We start from the raw sequence: 21,543 nt of genomic DNA, 5'->3' as shown, positions 1-21,543 counted from the left end.
TGCTTCCTCTAACCAGTGAGCCACACCTCTCCACCAGCACGACTTTCTACACTACCGAAACACCACTGCACTACCCTAAAGCCTAAATCTACCCTCAGCACGACCCCCTACACTACCCAAACATAACTGCAGTACCCTAAACCCTAAAATACTTCCCCCAGCACGACCCCCTATACTACCCAAACACCACTGCACAAACCTAAACCCTAAAACACTACCCCAGCACGACCCCCTACACTACCCAAATACCACTGCACTGCCCTAAACCCTAAAACACTACCCCCAGCAGTACCCCCTACACTACCCAAATACCACTGCACTACCCTAAACCATAAACCACTACCCCAGCACAACCCCCTACACTACCCAAACAACACTGCACTGCCGTAAACCCTAAAACACTACCCCCAGCATGACCCTCTACACTACCCAAACACCACTGCACTACCCTAAACCCTAAAACACTCCCCCCAGCATGACTCCCTACACTACCCAAACACCACTGCACTACCCTAAACCTTAAATCTACCCCCAGCACGACCCCCTACACTACCCATAACACCACTGCTCTACTCTAAACCCTAAATCTACCCTCAGCACGACCCCCTACACTACTCAAAAACCACTGCACTGCCCTAAACCCTAAAACACTACCCCAGCACGATCCCCTACACTACACAAACACCACTGCACTACCCTAAACCCTAAATCTACCTCAAGCATGACCCCCTACACTACACAAGCACCACTGCACTACCCTAAACCCTAAAACACTACCCCCAGCACGACCCGCTACACTACACAAGCACCAATGCACTACCCTAAACCCTAAAACACTGCCCCAGCACGACCCCCTACACCAGCCAAACACCACTGCACTACCCTAAACCCTAAAACACGACCCCCTACACTACCCAAATACCACTGCACTACCCTAAACCCTAAACCACTACCCCCAGCAGTACCCCCTACACTACCCAAACACCACTGCACTACCCTAAACCCTAAAACACTACCCCCAGCAGTACCCCCTACACTACCCAAACACCACTGCACTACCCTAAACCCTAAACTACTACCCCCAGCATGACCCCCTATGCTACCCAAACACCACTGCACTGCCCTAAACCCTAAAACACTACCCCAGCACGACCCCCTACATTACCCAAACACCACTGCACTACCCTAAACCCTAAAATACTCCCCCCAGCACGACTCCCTACACTATCCAAACACCACTGCACTACCCTAAACCCTAATGTAAATGTAAATGTAAATGTATGTGTCTTGTAAAGCGCACTGCTGCCCTGAGGCATCCTGGCGCTGTAGACCACCGGGGAACCCGTCCTGGCTATCCCTGTGAGATGGTCCCTCCAGGGTATCTCCAAGGTGAAACCAGGCATCCCCAGCGAATGTGGGGGGCCGTTGTGGAGATGAGGCAAGCTAATGCCCAGACTCGCCGAGTGTGATCCCTGCTTAGAGTAGGCACCGAAGCGAGAATTATCGAGTCCGCTGGCCCTGGTCCACGACCCTGCCGCGTCGGGGATTGAACCCTGGTCCCGGGCCGTCCTCTGCTTCTGGGTCTGCTTCCTCTAACCAGTGAGCCACACCTCTCCACCAGCACGACTTTCTACACTACCGAAACACCACTGCACTACCCTAAAGCCTAAATCTACCCTCAGCACGACCCCCTACACTACCCAAACATAACTGCAGTACCCTAAACCCTAAAATACTTCCCCCAGCACGACCCCCTATACTACCCAAACACCACTGCACAAACCTAAACCCTAAAACACTACCCCAGCACGACCCCCTACACTACCCAAATACCACTGCACTGCCCTAAACCCTAAAACACTACCCCCAGCAGTACCCCCTACACTACCCAAATACCACTGCACTACCCTAAACCATAAACCACTACCCCAGCACAACCCCCTACACTACCCAAACAACACTGCACTGCCGTAAACCCTAAAACACTACCCCCAGCATGACCCTCTACACTACCCAAACACCACTGCACTACCCTAAACCCTAAAACACTCCCCCCAGCATGACTCCCTACACTACCCAAACACCACTGCACTACCCTAAACCTTAAATCTACCCCCAGCACGACCCCCTACACTACCCATAACACCACTGCTCTACTCTAAACCCTAAATCTACCCTCAGCACGACCCCCTACACTACTCAAAAACCACTGCACTGCCCTAAACCCTAAAACACTACCCCAGCACGATCCCCTACACTACACAAACACCACTGCACTACCCTAAACCCTAAATCTACCTCAAGCATGACCCCCTACACTACACAAGCACCACTGCACTACCCTAAACCCTAAAACACTACCCCCAGCACGACCCGCTACACTACACAAGCACCAATGCACTACCCTAAACCCTAAAACACTGCCCCAGCACGACCCCCTACACCAGCCAAACACCACTGCACTACCCTAAACCCTAAAACACGACCCCCTACACTACCCAAATACCACTGCACTACCCTAAACCCTAAACCACTACCCCCAGCATGACCCCCTACACTACCCAAACACCACTGCACTACCCTAAACCCTAAATCTACCCTCAGCACGACCCCCTACCTTACTCAAAAAACACTGCAGTACCCTAAACCCTAAAACACTACCCCAGCACGACCCCCTACACTACCCAAACACCACTGCACTACCCTAAACCCTAAATCTACACCAGCACGACCCCTTCACTACTCAAACACGACTGCACTACCCTTAACCCTGAAACACTACCCACAGCACACCCCCTACACTACCAAAACACCACTGGACTACTCTAAACCCTAAAACACTACCCACAGCACGACCCCCTACACTACACAAACACCACTGCTCTACCCTAAACCCTAAAACACTACCCCCAGCACGACCCCCTACACTACACAAACACCACTGCAATGCCCTAAACCCTAAAACACTACCCCCAGCAAAACCCCTACACTAGATAAACACTACTGCACTGCCCTAAACCCTAAACCACTACCCCCAGTACGACCCCCTACACTACCCAAACATCACTGCACTACCCTAAACACTAAAACACCACCCCCATCACGACCCGCTACACCACACAAACACCAATTCACTACCATAAACCCTAAAACACTACCCCCATCACGACCCCCTACACCAGCCAAACACCTCTGCACTACCCTAAACCCTAAAACACGACCCCCTACACTACACAAACACCACTGAACTACCCTAAACCCTAAAACACTACCTCTAGCACGACCCCCTACACTACACAAACACCACTGCACTACCCTAAACCCTAAAACACTACCCACTACACTACCCAAAACCCACTGCACTACCCTAAACCCTAAAACACTACCCCCTGCAGAACCACTCAAACTACCCAAACACCACTGCACTACCCTAAACCTTACAACACTACCCCCAGCACGACCCCCTACACTACCAAAACACCACTGCACTGCCCTAAACCCTAAAACACTACCCCAGCACGATCCCTACACTACACAAACACCACTGCACTATTCTAAACCCTATATCTACCTCAAGCACAACCCCCTACACAACACAAACACCACTGCACTACCCTAAACCCTATATCTACCTCAAGCACAACCCCCTACACAACACAAACACCACTGCACTACCCTAAACCCTAAACCACTACCCCCAGCACGACCCCCTACACTACCCAAACACCACTGCACTGCCCTAAACACTACCCCCAGCACGACACCCTACACTACCCAAACACCACTGCACTACTCTAAACCCTACAACACTCCCCCCAGCATGACTCCCTACACTCCCCAAACACCACTGCACTACCCTAAACCCTAAATCTACCCCCAGCACGACCCCCTACACTATCGAAACACCACTGCACTACCCTAAACCCTAAATCTACCCTCAGCACGACCAACTACACTACTCAAAAACCACTGCAGTACCCTAAACCCTAAAACACTACCTAAGCACGACCCCTACACTACTCAAACACGACTGCACTACCCTAAACTCTAAATCACTACCCCCAGCACGACCCCATACACTATACAAACACCACTGCACTACCCTAAACCCTGAAACACTACCCACAGCACAACCCCCTACACTACCAAAACACCACTGGACTACCCTAAACCCTAAAACACTACCCCCAGCACGACACCCTACACTACACAAACACCACTGCTCTACCCTAAACCCTAAAACACTACCCCCAGCACGACCCCCTACATTACACAAACACCACTGCACTGCCCTAAACCCTAAAACACTACCCCCAGCACGACCCCCTACACTACCCAAACATCACTGCACTACCCTAAACCCTAAAACACTACCCCCAGCACAACCCGCTATACTACACAAACACCAATGCACTACCCTAAACCCTAAAACACTACCCCCAGCACGAACCCCTACACCAGCCAAACACCACTGCACAACCCTAAACCCTAAAACACGACCCCCTACACTACACAAACACCACTGAACTACCCTAAACCCTAAAACACTACCCCTAGCACAACCCCCTACACTACACAAACACCACTGCACTACCCTAAACCCTAAAACACTACCCCCTACACTACCCAAAAACCACTGCACTACCCTAAACCCTAAAACACTACCCCCAGCATGACCCCCTACACTACCCAAACACCACTGCACCGCCCTAAACCCTAAAACACTACCCCCAGCATGACCCCCTACACTACCGAAACACCACTGCACTACCCTAAACCCTAAATCTACCCTCAGCACGACCCCCACCTTACTCAAAAACCACTGCAGTACCCTAAACCCTAAAACACTACCCCAGCACCACCCCATACACTACCCAAACACCACTGCACTACCCTAAACCCTAAATCTACACCAGCACGACCCCTTCACTACTCAAACACCACTGGACTACCCTAAACCCTAAAACACTACCCACAGCACGACCCCCTACACTAAACAAACACCACTGCTCTACCCTAAACCCTAAAACACTACCCCCAGCACGACCCCCTACACTACACAAACACCACTGCACTGCCCTAAACCCTAAAACACTACCCCTAGCACGACCCGCTACACTACACAAACACCAATGCACTACCCTAAACCCTAAAACACTACCCCCAGCACGACCCCCTACACCAGCCAAACACCACTGCACAACCCTAAACCCTAAAACACGACCCCCTACACTACACAAAAACCACTGAACTACCCTAAACCCTAAAACACTACCCCTAGCATGACCCCCTACACTACACAAACACCACTGCACTACCCTAAACCCTAAAACACTACCCCCTACACTACCCAAAAACCACTGCACTACCCTAAACCCTAAAACACTACCCCCAGCATCACCCCCTACACTACCCAAACACCACTGCACCGCCCTAAACCCTAAAACACTACCCCCAGCATGACACCCTACACTACCGAAACACCACTGCACTACCCTAAATCTACCCTCAGCACGACCCCCTACCTTACTCAAAAACCACTGCAGTACCCTAAACCCTAAAACACTACCCCAGCACGACCCCCTACACTACCCAAACACCACTGCACTACCCTAAACCCTAAATCTACACCAGCACGACCCCATCACTACTCAAACACGACTGCACTACCCTTAACCCTGAAACACTACCCACAGCACAACCCCCTACACTACCAAAACACCACTGGACTACACTAAACCCTAAAACACTACCCACAGCACGACCCCCTACACTACACAAACACCACTGCTCTACCCTAAACCCTAAAACACTACCCCCAGCATGACCCCCTACACTACACAAACACCACTGCACTGCCCTAAACCCTAAAGCACTACCCCCAGCACAACCCCTACACTAGATAAACACTACTGCACTGCCCTAAACCCTAAAACACTACCCCCAGTATGACCCCCTACATTACCCAAACATCACTGCAGTACCCTAAACACTAAATCACCACCCCCATCACGACCCACTACACTACACAAACACTAATGCACTACCCTAAACCCTAAAACACTACCCCCAGCATGACCCCCTGCACCAGCCAAACACCACTGCACAACCCTAAACCCTAAAACATGACCCCCTACACTACACAAACACCACTAAACTACCCTAAACCCTAAAACACTACCCCTAGCACGACCCCCTACACTACACAAACACCACTGCACTACCCTAAACCCTAAAACACTACCCCCTACACTACCCAAAAACCACTGCACTACCCTAAACCCTAAAACACTACCCCCAGCAGTACCCCTCAAACTACGCAAACACCACTGCACTACCCTAAACCTTACAACACTACCCCCAGCAGTACCCCCTACACTACCCAAACACCACTGCGCAACCCTAAACCCTAAAACACTACTCCCAGCAGTACCCCCTACACTACCCAAACACCACTGCACTACCCTAAACCCTAAACCACTACCCCCAGCACAACCCCCTACACTAACCAAACACCACTGCACTGCCCTAAACTCTACCCCCAGCACGACACCCTACACTACCCAAACACCACTGCACTACCCTAAACCCTACAACACTCCCCCCAGCATGACTCCCTACACTCCCCAAACACCACTGCACTACCCTAAACCCTAAATCTACCCCCAGCACGACCCCCTACACTACCGGAACACCACTGCACTACCCTAAACCCTAAATCTACCCTCAGCACGACCAACTACACTACTCAAAAACCACTGCAGTACCCTAAACCCTAAAACACTACCCCAGCACGACCCCCTACTCTACCCAAACACCACTGCACTACCCTAAACGCTAAATCTACCCCAGCACGACCCCTACACTACTCAAACACGACTGCACTACCCTAAACTCTAAATCACTACCCCCAGCACGACCCCATACACTATACAAACACCACTGGACTACCCTAAACCCTAAAACACTATCCCCAGCACGACCCCCTACACTACACAAACACCACTGCTCTACCCTAAACCCTAAAACACTACCCCCAGCACGACCCCCTACACTACACAAACACCACTGCACTGCCCTAAACCCTAAAACACTACCCCCAGCTCAATCCCTACACTAGATAAACACCACTGCACTGCCCTAAACCCTAAAACACTACCCCCAGCACGACCCCCTACACTACCCAACCATCACTGCACTACCCTAAACCCTAAAACACTACCCCCAGCACGACCCGCTACACTACACAAACACCAATGCACTACCCTAAACCCTAAAACACTACCCCGAGCATGACCCCCTACACCAGCCAAACACCACTGCACAACCCTAAACCCTAAAACACGACCCCCTAGACTACACAAACACCACTGAACTACCCTAAACCCTAAAGCACTACCCCTAGCACGACCCCCTACACTACACAAACCCCACTGCACTACCCTAAACCCTAAACCACTACCCCAGCATGACCCCCTACACTACCCAAACACCACTGCACCGCCCTAAACCCTAAAACACTACCCCCAGCATGACCCCCTACACTACCGAAACACCACTGCACTACCCTAAACCCTAAATCTACCCTCAGCACGACCCCCTACCTTACTCAAAAACCACTGCACTACCCTAAACCCTAAAACACTACCCCAGCATGACCCCCTACACTACCCAAACACCACTGCACCGCCCTAAACCCTAAAACACTACCCCCAGCATGACCCCCTACACTACCGAAACACCACTGCACTACCCTAAACCCTAAATCTACCCTCAGCACGACCCCCTACCTTACTCAAAAACCACTGCAGTACCCTAAACCCTAAAACACTACCCCAGCACGACCCCCTACACTACCCAAACACCACTGCACTACCCTAAACCCTAAATCTACACCAGCACGACCCCTTCACTACTCAAACACGACTGCACTACCCTTAACCCTGAAACACTACCCACAGCACAACCCCCTACACTACCAAAACACCACTGGACTACCCTAAACCCTAAAACACTACCCCCAGCACGACCCCCTACACTACACAAACACCACTGCAATGCCCTAAACCCTAAAACACTACCCCCAGCACAACCCCTACACTAGATAAACACTACTGCACTGCCCTAAACCCTAAAACACTACCCCCAGTACGACCCCCTACACTACCCAAACATCACTGCACTACCCTAAACACTAAAACACCACCCCATCACGACCCGCTACACTACACAAACACCAATTCACTACCCTAAACCCTAAAACACTACCCCCAGCACGACCCCCTACACCAGCCAAACACCTCTGCACTACCCTAAACCCTAAAACACGACCCCCTACACTACACAAACACCACTGAACTACCATAAACCCTAAAACACTACCTCTAGCACGACCCCTTACACTACACAAACACCACTGCATTATCCTAAACCCTAAAACACTACCCACTACACTACCCAAAACCCACTGCACTACCCTAAACCCTAAAACACTACCCCCTGCAGTACCCCTCAAAATACCCAAACACCACTGCACTACCCTAAACCTTACAACACTACCCCCAGCACGACCCCCTAAACTACCAAAACACCACTGCACTGCCCTAAACCCTAAAACACTACCCCAGTACAATCCCTACACTACACAAACACCACTGCACTACCCTAAACCCTATATCTACCTCAAGCACAACCCCCTACACAACACAAACACCACTGCACTACCCTAAACCCTATATCTACCTCAAGCACAACCCCCTACACAACACAAACACCACTGCACTACCCTAAACCCTAAACCACTACCCCCAGCACGACCCCCTGCACTACCCAAACACCACTGCACTGCCATAAACACTACCCCCAGCAGTACCCCCTACACTACCCAAACACCACTGCACTACCCTAAACCCTAAAACACTACCCCCAGCAGTACCCCCTACACTACCCAAACACCACTGCACTACCCTAAACCCTAAACTACTACCCCCAGCATGACCCCCTACACTACCCAAACACCACTGCACTGCCCTAAACCCTAAAACACAACCCCAGCGCGACCCCCTACATTACCCAAACACCACTGCACTACCCTAAACCCTAAAATACTCCCCCCAGCACGACTCCCTACACTATCCAAACACCACTGCACTACCCTAAACCCTAAATCTACCTCCAGCACGACCTTCTACACTACCGAAACACCACTGCACTACCCTAAAGCCTAAATCTACCCTCAGCACGACCCCCTACACTACCCAAACATAACTGCAGTACCCTGAAACCTAAAACACTTCCCCCAGCACGACCCCCTATACTACCCAAACACCACTGCACAACCCTAAACCCTAAAACACTACCCCGCACGACCCCCTACACTACCCAAATACCACTGCACTGCCCTAAACCCTAAAACACTACCCCCAGCAGTACCCCCTACACAACCCAAATACCACTGCACTACCCTAAACCATAAACCACTACCCCCAGCACAACCCCCTACACTACCCAAACAACTCTGCACTGCCGTAAACCCTAAAACACTACCCCCAGCATGACCCTCTACACTACCCAAACACCACTGCACTACCCTAAACCCTAAAACACTCCCCCCAGCATGACTCCCTACACTACCCAAACACCACTGCACTACCCTAAACCCTAAATCTACCCCCAGCACGACCCCCTACAATACCCATAACACCACTGCTCTACTCTAAACCCTAAATCTACCCTCAGCATGACCCCCTACACTACTCAAAAACCACTGCACTGCCCTAAACCCTAAAACACTACCCCAGCACGATCCCCTACACTACACAAACACCACCGCACTACCCTAAACCCTAAATCTACCTCAAGCATGACCCCCTACACTACACAAGCACCACTGCACTGCCCTAAACCCTAAAACACTACCCCCAGCACGACCCGCTACACTACACAAGCACCAATGCACTACCCTAAACCCTAAAACACTACCCCCAGCACGACCCCCTACACCAGCCAAACACCACTGCACTACCCTAAACCCTAAAACACGACCCCCTACACTACCCAAATACCACTGCACTACCCTAAACCCTAAACCAATACCCCCAGCACGACCCCCTACACTACCCAAACACCACTGCACCGCCCTAAACCCTAAAACACTACCCCCAGCATGACCCCCTACACTACCGAAACACCACTGCACTACCCTAAACCCTAAATCTACCCTCAGCACGACCCCCTACCTTACTCAAAAACCACTGCAGTACCCTAAACCCTAAAACACTACAACAGCACGACCCCCTGCACTACCCAAACACCACTGCACTACCCTAAACCCTAAATCTACACCAGCACGACCCCTTCACTACTCAAACACGACTGCACTACCCTTAACCCTGAAACACTACCCACAGCACAACCCACTACACTACCAAAACACCACTGGACTACCCTAAACCCTAAAACACTACCCCCAGCACGACCCCCTACACTACACAAACACCACTGCAATGCCCTAAACCCTAAAACACTACCCCCAGCACAACCCCTACACTAGATAAACACTACTGCACTGCCCTAAACCCTAAAACACTACCCCCAGTACGACCCCCTACACTACCCAAACATCACTGCACTACCCTAAACACTAAAACACCACCCCATCACGACCCGCTACACTACACAAACACCAATTCACTACCCTAAACCCTAAAACACTACCCCCAGCACGACCCCCTACACCAGCCAAACACCTCTGCACTACCCTAAACCCTAAAACACGACCCCCTACACTACACAAACACCACTGAACTACCCTAAACCCTAAAACACTACCTCTAGCACGACCCCCTACACTACACAAACACCACTGCACTATCCTAAACCCTAAAACACTACCCACTACACTACCCAAAACCCACTGCACTACCCTAAACCCTAAAACACAACCCCTGCAGTACCCCTCAAACTACCCAAACACCACTGCACTACCCTAAACCTTACAAACCTACCCCCAGCACGACCCCCTAAACTACCAAAACACCACTGCACTGCCCTAAACCCTAAAACACTACCCCAGTACGATCCCTACACTACACAAACACCACTGCACTACCCTAAACCCTATATCTACCTCAAGCACAACCCCCTACACAACACAAACACCACTGCACTACCCTAAACCCTATATCTACCTCAAGCACAACCCCCTACGCAACACAAACACCACTGCACTACCCTAAACCCTAAACCACTACCCCCAGCACGACCCCCTGCACTACCCAAACACCACTGCACTGCCCTAAACACTACCCCCAGCACGACACCCTACACTACCCAAACACCACTGCACTACCCTAAACCCTACAACACTCCCCCCAGCATGACTCCCTACACTCCCCAAATACCACTGCACTACCCTAAACGCTAAATCTACCCCCAGCACGACCCCCTACACTACCGGAACACCACTGCACTACCCTAAACCCTAAATCTACCCTCAGCACGACCAACTACACTACTCAAAAACCACTGCAGTACCCTAAACCCTAAAACACTACCCCAGCACGACCCCCTACACTACCCAAACACCACTGCACTACCCTAAACGCTAAATCTACCCCAGCACGACCCCTACACTACTCAAACACGACTGCACTACCCTAAACTCTAAATCACTACCCCCAGCACGACCCCATACACTATACAAACACCACTGCACTACCCTAAACCCTGAAACACTACCCACAGCACAACCCCCTACACTACCAAAACACCACTGGACTACCCTAAACCCTAAAACACTACCCCCAGCACGACACCCTACACTACACAAACACCACTGCTCTACCCTAAACCCTAAAACACTACCCCCAGCACGACCCCCTACACTACACAAACACCACTGCACTGCCCTAAACCCTAAAACACTACCCCCAGCTCAACCCCTACACCAGATAAACACCACTGCACTGCCCTAAACCCTAAAACACTACCCCAGCACGACCCCCTACACTACCCAAACATCACTGCACTACCCTAAACCCTAAAACACTACCCCCAGCACGACCCGCTACACTACACAAACACCAATGCACTACCCTAAACCCTAAAACACTACCCCCAGCACGACCCCCTACACCAGCCAAACACCACTGCACAACCCTAAACCCTAAAACACGACCCCCTACACTACACAAACACCACTGAACTACCCTAAACCCTAAAACACTACCCCTAGCACGACCCCCTACACTACACAAACCCCACTGCACTACCCTAAACCCTAAAACACTACCCCCTACACTACCCAAAAACCACTGCACTACCCTAAACCCTAAAACACTACCCCCAGCAGTACCCCTCAAACTACCCAAACACCACTGCACTACCCTAAACCTTACAACACTACCCCCAGCAGTACTCCCTACACTACCCAAACACCACTGCACTACCCTAAACCCTAAAACACTACCCCCAGCAGTACCCCCTACACTACCCAAACACCACTGCACTACCCAAAACCCTAAACTACTACCCCCAGCATGACCCCTACACTACCCAAATACCACTGCACTACCCTAAACCATAAACCACTACCCCAGCACAACCCCCTACACTACCCAAACAACACTGCACTGCCCTAAACCCTAAAACACTACCCCCAGCATGACCCGCTACACTACCCAAACACCACTGCACTACCCTAAACACTAAAACACTCCCCCCAGCATGACTCCCTACACTACCCAAACACCACTGCACTACCCTAAACCCTAAATCTACCCCCAGCACGACCCCCTACACTACCCATAACACCACTGCTCTACTCTAAACCCTAAAAATACCCTCAGCACGACCCCGTACACTACTCAAAAACCACTGCACTGCCCTAAACCCTAAAACACTACCCCAGCACGATCCCCTACACTACACAAACACCACTGCACTACTCTAATCCCTAAATCTACCTCAAGCATGACCCCCTACACTACACAAGCACCACTGCACTGCCCTAAACCCTAACACACTACCCCCAGCACGACCCGCTACACTACACAAGCACCAATGCACTACCCTAAACCCTAAAACACTACCCCCAGCACGACCCCCTACACCAGCCAAACACCACTGCACTACCCTAAACCCATAAACACGACCCTCTACACTACACAAACACCACTGAACTACCCTAAACCCTAAAACACTACCCCTAGCACAACCCCCTACATTACACAAACACCACTGCACTACCCTAAACCCTAAAACACTACCCCCTACACTACCCAAAAACCACTGCACTACCCTAAACCCTAAAACACTACCCCCAGCAGTACCCCTCAAACTACCCAAACACCACTGCACTACCCTAAACCTTACAACACTACCCCCAGCAGTACCCCCTACACTACCCAAACACCACTGCACTACCCTAAACCCTAAAACACTATCCCCAGCAGTACCCCCTACACTACCCAAACACCACTGCACTACCCTAAACCCTAAACTACTACCCACAGCATGACCCCCTACACTACCCAAACACCACTGCACTGCCCTAAACCCTAAAACACTACCCCAGCACGACCCCCTACATTACCCAAACACCACTGCTCTACCCTAAACCCTAAAACACTACCACCAGCACGACCCCCTACACCAGCCAAACACCACTGCACAACCCTAAACCCTAAAACACGACCCCCTACACTACACAAACACCACTGAACTACCCTAATCCCTAAAACACTACCCCTAGCACGACCCCCTACACTACACAAACACCACTGCACTACCCTAAACCCTAAAACACTACCCCCTACACTACCCAAAAACCACTGCACTACCCTAAACCCTAAAACACTACCCCCAGCAGTACCCATCAAACTACCCAAACACCACTGCACTACCCTAAACCTTACAACACTACCCCCAGCAGTACCCCCTACACTACCCAAACACAACTGCACTACCCTAAACCCTAAAACACTACCCCCAGCAGTACCCCCTACACTACCCAAACACCACTGCACTACCCTAAACCCTAAACTACTACCCCCAGCATGACCCCCTACACTACCCAAACACCACTGCACTGCCCTAAACCCTAAAACACTACCCCAGCACGAACCCCTACATTACCCAAACACCACTGCACTACCCTAAACCCTAAAATACTCCCCCAGCACGACTCCCTACACTATCCAAACACCACTGCACTACCCTAAACCCTAAATCTACCCCCAGCACGACCTTCTACACTACCGAAACACAACTGCACTACCCTAAAGCCTAAATCTACCCTCAGCACGATCCCTACACTACCCAAACGCCACTGCAGTACCCTAAACCCTAAAACACTACCCCCAGCACGACCTCCTACACTACCCAAACACGACTGCACAACCCTAAACCCTAAAACACTACCCCAGCACGACCTCCTACACTACCCAAATACCACTGCACTACCCTAAACCCTAAAACACTACCCCAGCAGTACCCCCTACACTACCCAAATACCACTGCCCTACCCTAAACCCTAAACCACTACGCCCAGCACAACCCCTACACTACCCAAACAACACTGCACTGCCCTAAACCCTAAAACACTACCCCCAGCATGACCCTCTACACTACCCAAACACCACTGCACTACCCTAAACCCTAAAACACTGCCCCAGCATGACTCCCTACACTACCCAAACACCAATGCACTACCCTAAACCCTAAATCTACCCCCAGCACGACCCCCTACACTACCCATAACACCACTGCTCTACTCTAAACCCTAAATCTACCCTCAGCACGTCTCCCTACACTACTCAAAAACCACTGCACGGCCCTAAACCCTAAAACACTACCCCCAGCACGACCCCCTACACTACCAAAACATTACTGCACTACCATAAACCCTAAAACACTACCCCCAGCACGACACCCTACACCTGCCAAACACCACTGCACTACCCTAAACCCTAAAACACGACCCCCTACACTACACAAACACCACTGAACTACCCTAAACCCTAAAACACTACCCCCAGCACGACCCGCTACACTACACAAACACCAATGCACTACCCTAAACCCTAAAACACTACCCCCAGCACAACCCCCTACACCAGCCAAACACCACTGCACTACCCTAAACCCTAAAACACGACCCCCTACACTACACAAACACCACTGAACTACCCTAAACCCTAAAATACTACCCCTAGCACGACCCCCTACACTACACAAACACCACTGCACTACCCTAAACCCTGAAACACTACCCCCTACACTACCCAAAAACCACTGCACTACCCTAAACCCTAAAACACTACCCCCAGCAGTACCCCTCAAACTACCCAAACACCACTGCACTACCCTAAACCTTACAACACTACCAACAGCAGTACCCCCTACACTACCCAAACACCACTGCACTACCCTAAACCCTAAAACACTACCCCCAGCAGTACCCCCTACACTACCCAAACACCACTGCACTACCCTAAACCCTAAACTACTATCCCCAGCATGACCCCCTACACTACCCAAACACCACTGCACTGCCCTAAACCCTAAAACACTACCCCAGCACGACCCCCTACATTACCCAAACACCACTGCACTACCCTAAACCCTAAAATACTCCCCCCAGCATGACCCCCTACACTACCCAAACACCACTGCACTGCCCTAAACCCTAAAACACTACCCCCAGCATGACCCCCTACACTACCCAATCACCACTGCACTGCCCTAAACCCTAAAACACTACCCCCAGCAGTACCCCTCAAACTACCCAAACACCACTGCAGTACCCTAAACCCTAAAACACTACCCCCAGCAGTACCCCCTACACTACCAAAATACCACTGCACTACCCTAAACCCTAAACCACTACCCCCAGCACAACCCCCTACACTACCCAAACAACACTGCACTGCCCTAAACCCTAAAACACTACCCCCAGCATGACCCTCTACACTACCCAAACACCACGGCACTACCCTAAACCCTAAAACACTCCCCCAGCATGACTCCCTAAACTACCCAAACACCACTGCACCCCCCTAAACCCTAAATCTACTCCCAGCACGACCCCCTACACTACCCATAACACCACTACTCTACTCTAAACCCTAAATCTACCCTCAGCACAACCCCCTACACTACTCAAAAACCACTGCACTGCCCTAAACCCTAAAACACTACCCCAGCACGATCCCCTACACTACACAAACACCACTGCACTACCCTAAACCCTAAACCCTAAATCTACCTCAAGCATGACACCCTACACTACACAAGCACCACTGCACTGCCCTAAACCCTAAAACACTGCCCCCAGCACGACCCCCTACACTACCCAAACATCACTGCACTACCCTAAACCCTAAAACACTACCTCCAGCACGACCCACTACACCTGCCAAACACCACTGCACTGCCCTAAACCCTAAAACACTACCCCAGCACGATCCCCTACACTACACAAACACCACCGCACTACCCTAAACCCTAAATCTACCTCAAGCATGACCCCCTACACTACACAAGCACCACTGCACTGCCCTAAAACACTACCCCCAGCACGACCCGCTACACTACACAAGCACCAATGCATTACCCTAAACCCTACAACACTACCCCCAGCACGACCCCCTACACCAGCCAAACACCACTGCACTACCCTAAACCCTAAAACACGACCCCCTACACTACCCAAATACCACTGCACTACCCTAAACCCTAAACCACTACCCCCAGCACGACCCCCTACACTACCCAAACACCACTGCACTGCCCTAAACTCTACCCCCAGCACGACACCCTACACTACCCAAACACCACTGCACTACCCTAAACCCTACAACACTCCCCCCAGCATGACTCCCTACACTCCCCAAATACCACTGCACCGCCCTAAACCCTAAAACACTACCCCCAGCATGACCCCCTACACTACCGAAACACCACTGCACTACCCTGAACCCTAAATCTACCCTCAGCACGACCCCCACCTTACTCAAAAACCACTGCAGTACCCTAAACCCTAAAACACTACCCCAGCACCACCCCCTACACTACCCAAACACCACTGCACTACCCTAAACCCTAAATCTACACCAGCACGACCCCTTCACTACTCAAACACAACTGCACTACCCTTAACCCTGAAACACTACCCACAGCACAACCCCCTACACTACCAACACACCACTAGACTACCCTAAACCCTAAAACACTACCCACAGCACGACCCCCTACACTAAACAAACACCACTGCTCTACCCTAAACCCTAAAACACTACCCCCAGCACGACCCCCTACACTACACAAACACCACTGCACTGCCCTAAACCCTAAAACACTACCCCTAGCACGACCCGCTACACTACACAAACACCAATGCACTACCCTAAACCCTAAAACACTACCCCCAGCACGCCCCCCTACACCAGCCAAACACCACTGCACAACCCTAAACCCTAAAACACGACCCCCTACACTACACAAACACCACTGAACTACCCTAAACCCTAAAACACTACCCCTAGCATGACCCCCTACACTACACAAACACCACTGCACTACCCTAAACCCTAAAACACTACCCCCTACACTACCCAAAAAACACTGCACTACCCTAAACCCTAAAACACTACCCCCAGCATCACCCCCTACACTACCCAAACACCACTGCACCGCCCTAAACCCTAAAACACTACCCCCAGCATGACACCCTACACTACCGAAACACCACTGCACTACCCTAAATCTACCCTCAGCACGACCCCCTACCTTACTCAAAAACCACTGCAGTACCCTAAACCCTAAAACACTACCCCAGCACGACCCCCTACACTACCCAAACACCACTGCACTACCCTAAACCCTAAATCTACACCAGCACGACCCTTCACTACTCAAACACGACTGCACTACCCTTAACCCTGAAACACTACCCACAGCACAACCCCCTACACTACCAAAACACCACTGGACTACACTAAACCCTAAAACACTACCCACAGCACGACCCCCTACACTACACAAACACCACTGCTCTACCCTAAACCCTAAAACATTACCCCCAGCATGACCCCCTACACTACACAAACACCACTGCACTGCCCTAAACCCTAAAACACTTCCCCCAGCACAACCCCTACACTAGATAAACACTACTGCACTGCCCTAAACCCTAAAACACTACCCCCAGTACGACCCCCTACACTACCCAAACATCACTGCAGTACCCTAAACACTAAAACACTACCCCCATCACGACCCGCTACACTACACAATCACTAATGCACTACCCTAAACCCTAAAACACTACCCCCAGCATGACCCCCTGCACCAGCCAAACACCACTGCACAACCCTAAACCCTAAAACACGACCCCCTACACTACACAAACACCACTAAACTACCCTAAACCCTAAAACACTACCCCTAGCACGACCCACTACACTACACAAACACCACTGCATTACCCTAAACCCTAAAACACTACCCCCTACACTACCCAAAAACCACTGCACTACCCTAAACCCTAAAACACTACCCCCAGCAGTACCCCTCAAACTACGCAAACACCACTGCACTACCCTAAACCTTACAACACTACCCCCAGCAGTACCCCCTACACTACCCAAACACCACTGCGCAACCCTAAACCCTAAAACACTACTCCCAGCAGTACCCCCTACACTACCCAAACACCACTGCACTACCCTAAACCCTAAACCACTACCCCCAGCACAACCCCCTACACTACCCAAACACCACTGCACTGCCCTAAACTCTACCCCCAGCACGACACCCTACACTACCCAAACACCACTGCACTACCCTAAACCCTACAACACTCCCCCCAGCATGACTCCCTACACTCCCCAAACACCACTGCACTACCCTAAACCCTAAATCTACCCCCAGCACGACCTCCTACACTACCGGAACACCACTGCACTACCCTAAACCCTAAATCTACCCTCAGCACGACCAACTACACTACTCAAAAACCACTGCAGTACCCTAAACCCTAAAACACTACCCCAGCACGACCCCCTACACTACCCAAACACCACTGCACTACCCTAAACGCTAAATCTACCCCAGCACGACCCCTACACTACTCAAACACGACCTCACTACCCTAAACTCTAAATCACTACCCCCAGCACGACCCCATACACTATACAAACACCACTGGACTACCCTAAACCCTAAAACACTACCCCCAGCACGACCCCCTACACTACACAAACACCACTGCTCTACCCTAAACCCTAAAACACTATCCCCAGCACGACCCGCTACACTACACAAACACCAATGCACTACCCTAAACCCTAAAACACTACCCCCAGCATGACCCCCTACACCAGCCAAACACCACTGCACAACCCTAAACCCTAAAACACGACCCCCTAGACTACACAAACACCACTGAACTACCCTAAACCCTAAAACACTACCCCTAGCACGACCCCCTACACTACACAAACCCCACTGCACTACCCTAAACCCTAAAACACTACCCCCAGCTCAATCCCTACACTAGATAAACACCACTGCACTGCCCTAAACCCTAAAACACTACCCCCAGCACGACCCCCTACACTACCCAACCATCACTGCACTACCCTAAACCCTAAAACACTACCCCCAGCACGACCCGCTACACTACACAAACACCAATGCACTACCCTAAACCCTAAAACACTACCCCCAGCATGACCCCCTACACCAGCCAAACAAAACTGCACAACCCTAAACCCTAAAACACGACCCCCTAGACTACACAAACACCACTGAACTACCCTAAACCCTAAAACACTACCCCTAGCACGACCCCCTACACTACACAAACCCCACTGCACTACCCTAAACCCTAAAACACTACCCCCTACACTACCCAAAAACCCCTGCACTACCCTAAACCCTACAACACTACCCCCAGCAGTACCCCTCAAACTACCCAAACACCACTGCACTACCCTAAACCTTACAACACTACCCCCAGCAGTACCCCTACACTACCCAAACACCACTGCACTACCCTAAACCCTAAAACACTACCCCCAGCAGTACCCCCTACACTACCCAAACACCACGGCACTACCCTAAACCCTAAACTACTACCCCCAGCATGACCCCCTACACTACCCAAACACCACTGCACTGCCCTAAACCCTAAAACACAACCCCAGCGCGACTCCCTACATTACCCAAACACCACTGCACTACCCTAAACCCTAAAATACTCCCCCCAGCACGACTCCCTACACTATCCAAACACCACTGCACTACCCTAAACCCTAAATCTACCCCCAGCACGACCTTCTACACTACCGAAACACCACTGCACTACCCTAAAGCCTAAATCTACCCTCAGCAAGACCCCCTACACTACCCAAACATAACTGCAGTACCCTAAACCCTAAAACACTTCCCCCAGCACGACCCCCTATACTACCCAAACACCACCGCACAACCCTAAACCCTAAAACACTACCCCAGCACGACCCCCTACACTACCCAAATACCACTGCACTGCCCTAAACCCTAAAACACTACCCCCAGCAGTACCCCCTACACAACCCAAATACCACTGCACTACCCTAAACCATAAACCACTACCCCCAGCACAACCCCCTACACTACCCAAACAACACTGCACTGCAGTAAACCCTAAAACACTACCCCCAGCATGACCCTCTACACTACCCAAACACTACTGCACTACCCTAAACCCTAATACACTCCCCCCAGCATGACTCCCTACACTACTCAAACACCACTGCACTACCCTAAACCCTAAATCTACCCTCAGCACGACCCCCTACACTACTCAAAAAACACTGCACTGCCCTAAACCCTAAAACACTACCCCAGCACGATCCCCTACACTACACAAACACCACCGCACTACCCTAAACCCTAAATCTACCTCAAGCATGACCCCCTACACTACACAAGCACCACTGCACTGCCCTAAACCCTAAAACACTACCCCCAGCACGACCCGCTACACTACACAAGCACCAATGCACTACCCTAAACCCTAAAACACTACCCCCAGCACGACCCCCTACACCAGCCAAACACCACTGCACTACCCTAAACCACGACCCCCTACACTACCCAAATACCACTGCACTACCCTAAACCCTAAACCACTACCCCCAGCATGACCCCCTACACTACCCAAACACCACTGCACCGCCCTAAACCCTAAAACACTACCCCCAGCATGACCCCCTACACTACCGAAACACCACTGCACTACCCTAAACCCTAAATCTACCCCCAGCACGACCCCCTACACTACCGAAACACCACTGCACTACCCTAAACCCTAAATCTACCCTCAGCATGACCAACTACACTACTCAAAAACCACTGCAGTACCCTAAAGCCTAAAACACTACCCAAGCACGACCCCTACACTACTCAAACACGACTGCACTACCCTAAACTCTAAATCACTACCCCCAGCACGACCCCATACACTATACAAACACCACTGGACTACCCTAAACC

The sequence above is a fragment of the Triturus cristatus genome, chromosome 1_1 (assembly GCF_964204655.1).
Source record: "Triturus cristatus chromosome 1_1, aTriCri1.1, whole genome shotgun sequence".
In the NCBI taxonomy this organism is placed as follows: domain Eukaryota; kingdom Metazoa; phylum Chordata; class Amphibia; order Caudata; family Salamandridae; genus Triturus; species Triturus cristatus.
The sequence above is the reverse complement of the archived record's forward strand: the minus strand, read 5'-3'. Positions refer to the sequence as shown.